Source organism: Cheilinus undulatus, linkage group 1 (genome assembly GCF_018320785.1).
Source record: "Cheilinus undulatus linkage group 1, ASM1832078v1, whole genome shotgun sequence".
NCBI classification, from domain to species: Eukaryota; Metazoa; Chordata; class Actinopteri; order Labriformes; family Labridae; genus Cheilinus; species Cheilinus undulatus.
Window position 1 is genome coordinate 3699214 of NC_054865.1, and position 13309 is coordinate 3712522.

The 13309-nt window shown below is 40.6% G+C and overlaps 1 protein-coding gene across 1 annotated transcript in view; it reads left to right on the plus strand.

The window, feature by feature from the left end:
* Window positions 1-1202: 1202 nt before the first annotated feature.
* The window catches only part of ccdc102a (coiled-coil domain containing 102A), a 94893-nt gene continuing 82786 nt past the window's right edge, over window positions 1203-13309 (plus strand). The window contains exon 1 of the mRNA XM_041785674.1: window positions 1203-1346. The gene's annotated coding sequence lies outside the window, so the exon portion shown is untranslated. The remainder of the gene's footprint in view (window positions 1347-13309) is intronic.

Sequence of the window (13309 nt, forward strand, 5' to 3'; positions counted from 1 at the left end):
TAGTCTTTTTTACGGATAAAAGGCTGTTGATGAACATTTTTTAATCATAGTTTTAGTCTATGGAATTAACACTGAATCTAGTCTCATATTTAACAAAATTCCCTGCAAAAATATCGTGTTGGCCCCGGATATCCAAGGGCCTTGAAAGATGGAAACAATGGGGGAGAAGTGTCAGTTGGTCTCATTTTCCCCATCAATCATCCACCCGTGCCATTGTCCTGTTTTACAGGAAAACAGCACAGAACTGCACGGGCAATGTTGGGAAGGAATTTCTTTTGAGGTAAAAGATGTTTATTCGACCACCAGAGGGCGGTGTTGTATTTCTACATTTTTCATACTCTTCTTAAAGTTAATAAAATCACGGGACTGATATGGGTTCTTAGACCAGCGCAAGGTTTTGATTAGTTAAGATTAAAAATGACTCTGCATTTCATGTTTTTTCCCACATATAGCCCAAAGTATACAAGGCCAAAGGGCTGATTGCATGAGGAAGAATTAGAAGCACCAGTAGAACGGAAAGCACTGGGGGTTCAAAAATACTAAGTTTTACCACTTGCAGAAAGTATAATAGATTCAATTTTCCTTTTAGCCAATTTAAGAGGTGTGTAAACCAAAATCATAGCCAGCTTCCAATTCATTTTTGTGGCGACTTACCGCTTTTCTCAGTTTTCTTTAATTGCTTTAAAACTGAGACCTGTGGATTATTAGGGGACAAATTAAAATGTTAATAGAACTTTTCAAATGATAAAGACGAAATAGCCAAAGTCTGATACAAAATCCAGTTGGGCCATTAGATTCTTACTATAGTGAGGCATATATGCCTCCGTACAGGAGTAGGCATTAATCAATTTAAAATAATTGATCACTGAGATAGTCTCCATAAATATATCCGTAAAGTCTTTATGTGTGTCAAAGTATTATTTTTTCGATGTACATTATTTTTGTGTCTTTTTAGCAGCTGTTTGAACCTGGGTGGACATGAGTGAGATCACATTCCTCCTGCTCCTCTCCCGGTGCTGTAGTAGTTTCAACTGGGAGGTCTTTGCGAATCCAGCCAATCACCGCACGCCTTTGTGTTGGAAACGAATCCCGATTGGCTCAGATGCGTAGATTGTTGTCATATCGTTGGCCGATTGGTTGGACGGATTCTCCGAACGCTCAGAGACCCTCCCATTCTCTCTTCTCAGTGGGGTCGACGTTTTTCCATCCAGGGGAGAAAACGCAAGAAAGAGGAGTAGCACCGGGCAGAGGTTAAAGAGGAAAAGGGGGAACCTTCAACGCTCCACTGGAGTAAAATTACGTTTTCGGAGGAGATAAGAGCGGCATTCACCAGCGCTTTCTTTACGGTATGTTCTGTGCTTTTGCTGTTTATAGTAGCTGATAGTTTGACTGAGTCAACTGCTGTGAGACACACTGGTGTCAAATGACACGAAAATCATGTTGTTCCTCTCCTTTCTTTCGATGCACGAAGAAGCCTGTCGGGTAGCTTATCAATTTATTGAAGAAATAATACTACCATAGTTCAGCGAAGCGCTAGTTACCCTATCTTAGTGTCCCCTGCCTATCAGATACACTGTTGCTATAAAGAGAATCACTTAGGGCTTTTGGGGCCGTAGTGAAGTTCATACAGTTCTGTAATTTCTTTCTTCTCTGAGGTGTTGAATGGTGCAACTTGTGCAAATGTGCAATAATATGCCATGCAGCGTAATATGATTGAGTTCTAGAGAGTAGTTTGTTGCACTCCTTAGTGGGGACCCTTTTGTATCTGAAGGCAGCACCACTGTCTGCTCCAGACATGGATCATGTGTCTGCTGCCATATTTTAGAGGAAAATACAATCTGACCATCTCTGGAAGTGAAGCATTGCTTAGTTTTGTGTGCACGATCTCCAATATACCTAAGCCATATTGTCATCCTTGACTGATACATGTGTTCATAGCTGCAGGGATGAAATAGATGATAAACCCAGAAGGCAGAAATCTGCACAGTGGTTTTGTAGATGGGGCCTGAGGATAACATGATGAATGCAGAGTAGTTCACTGAGTGAATCAGCTGTTATATGTTTAAGATGTAGTTTTCTCAGCCATGCTAGTCTGGGATCGGCTTCCTGCACAGTAAGTCATGGAGGCTGGGCTGGGGTTTCCCCATCCTGTGCCTCTCACAGACAGTCTAGTCACAGAGTTTAGCTGTTCCTCTTGAACGACTGATCTTCAGGTACCTTTAAAAGGAGCAGCTAAAATGTGGGGCCACAGAGTGTTATAGCTGGAGTATTATAGCATTCAAATAACGTTTAAACTTTTTAAATCTGATTGTCACTCTGACTGGTCAGCTTTTGTCTTAACTTTCTAGACTTCTTTAACTCTCCTGGCTCTTGCAAAGCTTCAGGAAACACTGAAGGACTGAAACATGAACTAAAAATGTGTTTGTGCTCACTGAAGTCAGGAGTTAGAATAAAGGCCTATTTGATTGGAAGCGTTTGGCTTTGATTTGCAAAAATGAATAACTTTATGAGCAAGTTTTGCTTCCATGATTTTGAATGGAACTTTAATTCATATTTTTCCGGTTTTTGCTGGCAGCCCATGCTGCAGGATTAAGGGTGAAGTCTGACTCATGCGTGGATGAAATAATTTCTTTTTTCTGAATGTGGAGTGATTCTAAACCATTTCCATGCAAGTTGTAAACATGTTTTCTTACTGGTAGATATTCGTGAAGGGCTGCTTTTTATGCACATGGCTTTATTACGTTAACAGAAGATTATAAAGAATGGTTGATGACAGTGCTGTAGCGCTGCAGACGGTCCTGATCACTACCCGAATACTCAGGTTGGAACACCTTTACATTGTGAGAATTTAATAGTCTGCAAAAGTGTTTTGTGTTCTGAATACATTGTTTTAATACTGCCACACTTTTGACAATATCCTACATCTTAGCAATAGTTATGAATGTGAGGCTTCAGTATTTTTAGCTAGTTGCCTTGGAAAAAAGGCCTCAAATAAGTTTGCTCCAGCCCCTTTTTATTTTTTCTTTAGGCTAAATACTTCATTGAAGACTTTCTTACATTCGTAGGGCTCTGAGCAACAGCTGCGAGGTATCTTAATGTTTTACATATTTGCAAATGTAGAGCTTCATATGTTGTCAGTGTAGGGCAGAATTTTGGTTAATCACAACCCATCCAACCCTACATTTACATTTTTTGTTCTGTAATTCATGAAGACACAAAATCACAGTAAAACTGGAACACGCTACGTAGCTCATTGGTCAGATTGTGCAGTGATTTGAGTTAAAGTTTCAAACTTCATGTGTCTTCAGTTTATCTCCTGTATGTTTATAACTCAAAGCAGAGGGATTGTCTATATTCCATGTCTGTCATCAGGCAGATCCACCTTGCAAAGCTCCAATCCGAAACAGTTGTGCCCTGCCTGAGAACCAACCAATCAGCGTCTTTGAGGAGAACAAGGCAGTAGCGATGGGTGTCGCCGTGTGGAGATGTAGCTCTAGTAAAACGGCAGTTTTAAAAGAACTGGACCACATTTCTTTATGAACAAGAGCACAGAACCTCACTGGAAGTTTTTCTCAGCAGAGAATATGCTTTTGCTCTTCTCATGACCTGCTTTGGCATGAATTTGCGAAAAATTCAGTTTGGGGTTTAGTTGAATTGCAACCTGGTAGCAATGACTGCCACTGGTGATGTGATTAACTCTGATGTAGCTTTAGCAGCTGTTCTGAAATCAGATCCGGGCAGCATGCCTTTATTGAAAGAGGAACAAAGAATACACTGAAAGCTTCTCTTGGCAGAGATGATGTGTTTTCCTCCTCTCCTGACCTGCCCCGGCAGGAATTTGATCCACAAACTGGTTCCACCATTGGTAAACTCTGAAAGCACCTGACTGCTGAGGTCAGGTTGCTGAGGTGTATGCCTCAATGTCATTTTGTCTTGTCGCTTTAATTGGCCTGTGATAAATGTGGCGGACAGGAGGTTTACCATATGGATGACCCATGCAGTTTGTGCCGCACACATTTATGCATTACATCTATTTATGCAATGACAAAGATGAAAATGCTTCTGTATATTATGTCTATAATGGCGTAAAGGCTGAACTTCTTTTAGTATTAAGTAGTAGTAAAAGTTTGCAAAAATGCCTTATAGTTTAATGCAACCTTTACTATTAAAAATGGGAAAAAGCTTGTACTTTTGCAGAACATGAGGTTATTTTGAAAGCAGTACTGTAATAACTTCAGGTTTTGTTTTTTTTAAGATGTTTTGACTTGAGAAATACAAACTTCCAAACTATTATTATTCTCTGCATTTCCCTAGATATCCAAGCACGATACCAAGTATGTATTATATTTAAATCACAGTTGCAAATTTTAATATTGTCAGATATGATTGCAGTTGTCTGTTACTGCAGGATTGTGTAGCACTACATGCAGTGGATATATGAAATAGTCTATCTGGCATGTTGGGTTATGGTTATGATGCTTTTCCTGCTCATGTTTCTTGATAAAGTCTTCCACTGTTTAGTAAATTAGAAGTTTATGAACTTTAAGGACTGAATTATCAGTCAGTAAAGGCAGTATTGAATATTTCTGAGTACAAACTTAGCACAAAAAGTAAGAAATTTGTGTTTGGTAGATCATTTCTTTGTTGTAACAATGCTTCTCTGCAATAAAACTTATACCGTTGGAAAGCCTGTTTATTACCCTTTAAATGATGCCACATTTGTAAGGATCATGCATTTGTGGGATGAGCAGCAGAGCTGAGTATCTGGGTTGCACCCATGAAAAATGTGCCAAATCTTCTTTGCCAATGCCAAACAGCTGATTCTGCCATTGATTCTTGTTGGGTGTTTGGTGGATTGGATGATTGAAGTTTGAAGAATCAAGGCATATTGACAATTTAACAATTTATTCATTTAACACAGGTGCTGCCAATCAGGCTCCTGATTGGCAGCACCTGGGGGTACCAGAAACTCAAAACAAGAGTCAATAGCAACAGCAAAATTAGCTGTTTAGCATTGGCAAAGAAGATTTGGCACATTTTTCATGGGCGCAACCCACATACTCAGCTCTGCTACTCATCCCACAAATGCATGATCCTTACAAATGTGGCACCATTTAAAAGGGTAATAAACAGGCTTTCCAACGGTATAAGATTTATTGCAGAGAAGCATTGTTACAGCAAAGAAATAATCTACCAAACACAAATTTCCTTACTTTTTGTGCTAAGTTTATATTGTGGTAATACTGTGACCTGTCTCGAGCCTGATGAGTTTGCAAAGACTAGCCTTAGTTTTTTACTCTTTCGTTGCCAACTGTGGTCACAGTTGGGATGTGTGGGAAGTGTTGGTTGTGTTGCCGTAGAGCTTGTGTATATATTTGCTGTGTCCCTCAGGACGATTGACACCTCTGCTGAGAGCCTTCTTCCTGGGTGATCTGATGTTTAGCAGATGGATCACATGGAGTAGCTGATGTTCTGGCTGTTCTCTGCCTCTGACTTAAAGAGCAACTAAATCATCTCCACCACACTTAAAGCCTTAAATGAACCTGAAGAAAGAAACAAAAATAAACAGGAGAGATGTAAAGGATGATGGGATTGTAAGGGGTATCGCTGCATTTCTCTCATTGCACATCATCCTGAGGTTTCAGGCAGCAGACAGCACCACGTGTTTAGCTGCCTGCAGCTGCCCGCTGTGTGGCTGTGATGGCGTTACCAGCCGGCTCTCTGCTCCTCCTCTGAACTCAGCTCAGGCGGCTCGACTGGCTCTGAATGCTGAGACATGATCCGTCTCTCTACAAACATTTATCAGAACTTACAAACAAACATGTTTACACACACACACACACACACACACACACACACACACACACACACACACACACACACACATGCTGCAGACCAAAGGGCGACATTTGTGTGTGGTTGTCATGGAAACAGAGTTCATGAAGGCAAAGAGAGATCAGAAGCCATGTGCTCCTTTTCAGACAGTGTGTGAAAATGTTTGTATGATGTTATCATATTTAGTTAATGTAAAATGACATCATTCCAGCCAGTAGAAGCATCAGAGAGAGATGTATTCTGTTTTTGCCGTTGTTTTGCTCCAGCTGATGGTGCGGGCCACACACCTGTATCTGAACCTGTGTGCTGCCCAGAGCTGCTGGACTAAACCACCAGATCTGGTCTTTCCAAGCCTTCCTGAAGTTAATGTTGTGATGAGGTGTTTAGTGGGAGCATGAAGCTGAGCAATTAGCCAAAGTTTAGATTTAACTGCAGCATGTTCTACTACAACTTTAAAATAAGAAAAGGTGCAATATTTCTGTCCTCAAATATGTCACAATACCAGTGCAATACAGATCTGTTTGCAGCAGCAGAGATGTCCCACTCTACACATCATTAAAACATTCAAATGTGTTTTTTTTTTTTAAGGTAGATTTTTGGGCTTTTATGCTTTCATTCATAGAGTAGGATAGTGGATAGAGCTGGAGACAGGGATGAGAGAAGGGGAGAGACATGGGAACGTAGCCATAGGCTGAATTTGAATCTGGAGGCGTCACACATACATGGGGTGTGTCTGAACCACTAGGCCATCTGTGCCCCAAATGTCATTCTTTAGATTACAAAACATCCTACTGTTCTTGGTTTTGTGCTTTTATTACCAAATTGAGAATGGCATAAAATGATCATTCCTTTTAATACAAAAAATGTCAAATTTGCAATATGAGTCAAAAAATCCCAACCAGATACGTTTTCAGATTTGTTCAGTTTAATCTGATATTGTGTTGGTTATTATACAGGATGAGTTATTGTTTGTGTTTGCAGAGAAAAAATAAGATGAGGAACTTCTTCACTCTAAAGAAGCTTTCTGGAGGAAAGATGAAACGTCCACAAACTCAAATCAAGTTTGGACCCCCCCCTTGAACCAGGATTTGGATTACCATGACCTGGATGAGCAAGAACCTGCACAGACACCATAGAGTAATGTGATGAAGCATCTAGGGCTGAAGTATTTCCAAAATAATCTAATTGCAATTTTTTTTCCTGATTTTGCAATTGCGATTTAATATGCAATTATTATTAGATGACTTAACTTGTGAATTTTTCAACAAATTCAAGCAATAAATCAATTCATATTATTACCTACATTCAGTCAGAAACACTCATCATACATTTTATCATTTTATTGCAAAATGGATATAGCCTACATTTTTACTTGGCAGAGAATGCTCTGCTCTAAAGATGCTCCCTGGGTTAGTCAAGCAGCATGCTTTGACCTTCCAGGGAGCACATGGCTAAAAACCCTCATATAAATGGATACATAAATGACAATGTGTACTGAAAAAAAGACATTATTACTGACGGAATTAATCCATAGTAGCATGAATCTGAATGAGGATGCAATAAGCTGTAAGCTATAAAGGAGGTGGCTGGGGTTGGGGAGGTAAAACTTGTAAAGCTGCTGCAAAAAATGAATATATTAAACTGCTATTTTGACATATTTCAAGTTCAAGAAATATTGCAACACCTGCTATTTGCAAATTGCAGCAGGCCATATTACAATTTAATGTAATTTGCGAATAACTGTGCAGCCCTAGAAGCATCTCCTTAATGGCAGATGAAATGAAGGCACTGGTTTGTGATCAGAGTTTTCAGCTCCACGCTGCACAGTAAAATCACAGCCCTACATTAACGCTCATTGTTCTTGCATCATCCCTTTAGCCTTGTTTTAAGTCTTTCAACTTATCAGAGGCTGTTTTCCAAAGACGCTCTGTTACAAATATGAGTCAGCAGCATTGATCTCACATGGTGTTTGTCCAGGGAAATGGTGACCTGCATTTCTGCTGTCAGCCCTGATATCAGGAAGAGCTGCATTCATCTAATCTTCACAAAGATATTGACTGTTAATGATGATAGAAAACAAACTGCTACTCAGCCAGTAGATGGCCTTTTTGGAGCGTCTTAGTCTCTCACAGTAAATGTAAGGTGTTGCAATCAAAAGCTGCTGTGAAATCAAACATTTTTTGTCACAAGAAGCTCAGAACAGCACAGGACATCCTGAGTGCGTACTGCTACACGTGTCCAGTCATTATTGCATGCTAATGTTCAAATAAAGAATACCTTTGAATAAAGTTGGCACAAACATGTGCTCAGCTGCTCTGTCAAAAATGACTCTGCGTGTAGTCGTATTTCTAAAAACATATTTAAATAAAGACTTTGTTTATAAAGACTCTTTTTCTCAGCATTAGTTTGTGGATTAATATCTTCATCATGACTAAGATGCTCTCTAAGCATCAGAAGTCCACAGTTAAAGATGTAAACATTGCTGTGTACCCATGTGAAACTGTATTGGGTCTTTCTTTCTAAGATGTGTCCTGTGTCGAACCAGTAGACCTTTTGTTTGTCTGTCTTCCTGTGTGGTATATCAACATCCTCTCATTTGTTGCTCCACCCGCTGAAACTCAGGCCAAACCAAAGGAGCCGAGTCCACGGGCTGCCTCTGTCTGCTCCAATATGTCTCTGTGTCTGCTCAAACTGTTTAATGTTTGCAGAAACGGCACTTGTCTTTGCCTTCCTCTGTGCCATGATTTCCCTCTTGATGGCTGTAACTCTGGGAAGAATGCTGTCATATTTGTTTTGGTGCAGTTGGAAGCCGTTGGTATGTATCTGACAGCCTGTGTGCCAGGCCGACTGTGTACCTTCAGTCACTCTGGCTGCTTAAACACATTCCAATCCCCTCACACTGTTTACTTTCCTCTCATCATCTCTCTCTGCCCCGCTGCCCTCTCTTTGTTTCATTTTTAACTCTCTCTTATTCTGCCTCTGCATCTGCTCCTTCTTCTTCTCCCGCTTTGTTTGCTTTTCAGTCCAGATCAGTGACTGTCATGCCTCTCAGAGGTCTCTAAGTCACATCGTTGTTAGCATGGAGTCTGTCACTGATTTACTGAGACTAAACTTCCACACCATTGTGGAAGCTTCATGAATAGCACCAGCTTTAATCTTAGAGTCTGTCCTGTTCTCCACTCATGCATACTGACAAAAGCAAGCTGATCTTTGATGCACATGCAACCGTAGCGAGGGAGGTTGCATTGGGGACCTGGGCCTGGATCTGAGCACACTTTACCCAAAGTCAGTTTGATCAGTGAAAAAACAACCATTCCAGACTAGGACACCATGCCTGAGTCTGCATGACATACATCTGGAGCATGGTCCATGGGAGTTGTGAACTCAAGCAGACTCAAGTCCAGTTTTCACCAGTGCAGGGTAAAAGCGCTTTGAGTAGCGAGACGACTAAAGAATCCAACCTCAAGTCCATTCCATGACCTTCTACCCTATCAGCACCTACTCTAGTGGACATACATACTATGGGCTCAGAACAATGTAACGACAGTGCTGTGAAGAAGAATCGTCTCCTTTCCTGATGTCTTATTTTTTTGCATATTTGTCACACTTGAATGTTTCAGACCATCAAACAAATTTTGATCTTAGACAGAGATAACCTGAATAAATTCAGAATGCAGTTTTTTTAAAGGATGATTTCATTTATTAAGGGAACACAGTCATCTAAACCTACTTGGCCCTGTGTGAAGATTTCATTCTCCCCCTTGTTAAATCATGAATAACAAAAGAGTTACAAAGCAGTTTCTTAGGTTTTGAGAATTCAGCCAACCATGAGGAGAACCATCATCCACAAAGGGAGAAAACTTGGAACAGTGCTTAACCTTCCAAGGAGTGGTCGGCCTACCAGAAGTATTCCAAGAGCGCATCTGAAACTCATCCACCGGGTCACACAAGAACCCAGAACAACATCTGTAGACGTGCAGGTCTTACTGACTCAGTTAAGGTCAGAGTTCATCATTCAACAATCAGAAAGAGACTGGGAAAAAAATGGCACCATGGGAAAGTTCCAAGGACAAAACCACAGCTGAACAAGGAGAACACAAAGGCCCATCTCACATCTGACTAGAAAACACCCTGATGATCCCTGAGACTGCTGGTTAACTCAGTCCAACCTTGCAGAACATACGGGTTTGCCAGACACCATCTGTGCACCAGGAAAAACCATCTTTAAAGCTCCAATCCTCAACGTTTGTGCCAAACCAAACACTGTTTGGACCAATCAGAGTGGTTTAAGGAGAACGAGGTGGGTTGGGTTAGTTGTACTTTAAGCTGTTTGCGATGGCTGCCTCCACTACGGCGATTGACTCAGATGTAGCTTTAGCATAGCATCAGTTTTACTAGAGCTGGATCACGTTTGTGTAAGAAATACCGGATAAAAACAACACTAAAAGCTTTTCAGATGTTTTCGATCTCCTGCTGACCTGCTTCATCAGGAGTATGTGATAGGGGATGCTGGTTAATTGAACTGTGAGTGCTTGTATACAATGGTTGCTAGTGGAGTGATTAGCTCTGACTTAGCTACAGCGGCACTTTTGTCAGAACTGGACAACGTGTCTTTATTAAAACAAGAGCAGTCAGCAACACTGAAAGGTTTCATGGCAGAAAAAGTTGTTTTTGCTTTTCTCCTGGTCTGTTTCAGAAGGGGTTTGCGATCGTTACAGGTGGGGTTTGCTGTTGCCAATGGCTGCTGTGGTAGCTGTTAGCTTGAGTGTAGCTGTAGGAGGCGAGTTTAATCAGAACTTGACCACATTTCTTTTTAAAACGAGCATAGAGCTACTCCAGAAACTTGTCTTGGCAGAGAAGGTGTCTTCACAGTCTCCCGACAAGACTTGGCATCAATTTATTCACCAGGAAGCTCCACCGTTAACAATCTATGGCAGTGATAGCCTGTCTGCTCAAGAGTAGCGCATTCTCACAATACATTGACAAATGTACCTTTACTGTCATAATAATCATGATGAATGCTACTCTAAATGTTTGTGTTTGGGTGTTGTGTGTTCTGTATGGTTGTGTGTTCTGTATGGTTGTGTGTTCTGTATGGTTGTGTTGCAGGTGGTTATGAAAGTCTGTCATTTATTTCCTCTGCTTCCGTTTAGTTTTAATCATCTGTTTCTTCTCCATTCAAAATAATCCCAAATGAAGAGGTGCCATTATTTTTCACCACAGTCTTTATATTCCATATTTTCCTAGCTTGTCTCTTCTTTCTCCTCAGGATTTTTCACTCAGGAAGTTTTCTTGCTAGCTGGTGGTCTGTGTCCTTTGTGACGTTTATTTGTTCACCTTTATAATGAAGTTGAAAACGCCATTAATTATTCAGCAGTAGATATAGGGATGGCACGATTACCCGTTTTCACGATTAATTGCGGTATTAAACTTTAGGGTTAGTTAATCATAATGTTTCCTAGATACCGTCAATTTACAGAAAAGATTATGCCGGGAACCATATTGGTACGTCAGCCGGAACAGAACCAAAGTTACACAACAACCACGCGTCACCGCCTCCTGTTGCTTGTGTGCAGTTGCAGGCGGAGGCGTGTCACAGTCTCAAACAAACTACAACATGGAAGAGTTGTTCCCTATGAATAAATGGTTGAAATCAGCCGTGTGGGATATTTTTGGATACAAAAAAAATGACCAGAGTGTAATTGTGGAAGACGGCCAGCCTAAATGTAAAACATGCCACAAAAAAAGTTGCAGTGAAATCAGGCAATGCTTCAGCACCTGCGGGATAACCACGCCAACGTAAAGGTAAATAGTAACGGGGTTAAGTCATGTCAATGTTGGGGATGGGGATCAAAACCTGGGTCCATAAGGACCCGGTTCTGTGTTTTTGAGATACCTGAAATCAATAATGTTTTAGCTTACCGATACTGCTATCAAGTCTCACAGGCTCTGTGATGTAACGTCATTTTAAGATAAGACTGGTGTAAAAACATACATCTGTTCTTACAAGGGGAACATAAACTAGAAGTGTCATGCATCACATCAAACAAGAATGTACCTTAAACTGTCAGCTTGAGGAAAAAAGACGCTGCCTGTGAGTCGCATGCTATCATACGGTATCCTGCCGCTATCCAGTGCTGGGAGTAACAGGCTCATATCCCTCACTTCAGCTGCTTCAGGACAGTTTTCTTCTTCAGCTGCTCAGATAAATGCTGATAAATGCTCCAAAACTTAGAGCCAGTCCTGTTTGTTAACAATATTAATCCTGTGTAGAAATCTGTGGTGGAATCGGCAGAATTGAAGTTAATTAGCGAACTTTATGAGCTGAAGACAAATATGATGTGTTCAGGTAACCTCAGTAAATTAGACAACAGTAGTCTATATGTTATGATCTGTTCAAATGCCAACTAAAAATGGGAAAATTTAGTTTTTGACGAGAAACTTTAATAAATACAGTTGTGAATATGAAGAATGTGTTTATATTTGAGGGATATAAAATAGATGTGATCGACTGAATTATAGCTTTTTTAGTCAAACACTACTCAGCTAAGACCACTCAAGTGGTCCATCCAAAAGGGATAATTATCATTTTTCTGGTAATTATTGGTTACTTTACATTGTTGATATATTATTTTGTTATGAGAGCATCCATAAGATGGAAATAAATTAAAATACAAGACCTTTAAGGAGTGTTCATGGTAGTGTGAAATTAATTAATGCAAAAATAATCGTGATATTCGTGATAATCGTACAATCGCAATTATTTCTCTGACAATAATCGCACCAAGAAATCTGTAATCGTGACTTCCCTATGTTTCAGGTTGTGTGTATTCTGGATCATTTTGTGGTTGGAAGAGTCCCTGACCTCGATCAGTCCTGGACCAGCATAAAGGATGTGTAGGCTATGTTTTTATAAGGATGTTTATGTGACTGACCTGAACAATCCTCTATGCTGACATAATCCACAAAAGGTGTGGAGAGAGCTAATCCGTCAGGGATTACCGTGTGAACAGTCAACATTGGCTTAGCGTGGATGGGATCCCAGAATAGAGAAACAATACAGTCATTTACATTAAGACAGAATGGATTTCTGCACAGCTCGTGGGTTTAGTTCTGTTCAGTTAAACCATAATTCCATCCTTACACACGCTGAGAAGCCCAGCAGCTGTTAACAGCTGTTAACCATACAGTGTAAAAGCAATAGGAGACCAAGCAGCAGCAGCAGAGAGCTGCTGTGTGGGTGTAGGCCGTTTTATTGTTGGAGGGAGTGTGCTTTCTTCTCAGAGAACAGAGTGTGTGTCTATGTTTAGCTCTATTTGTTTAGGACTTGGTAATTATGGCTGGCAGCAAAGTTTGACTTAGAGCGAGCAGAGGAATGTCTTTGGTTTGACCCCATCACTGAAATGCAGCCATGGCTCTGAGCGAGCATGCGCATCATTTCTCTATTACAGTTGAAATGGTTTTTGTTTGTAGC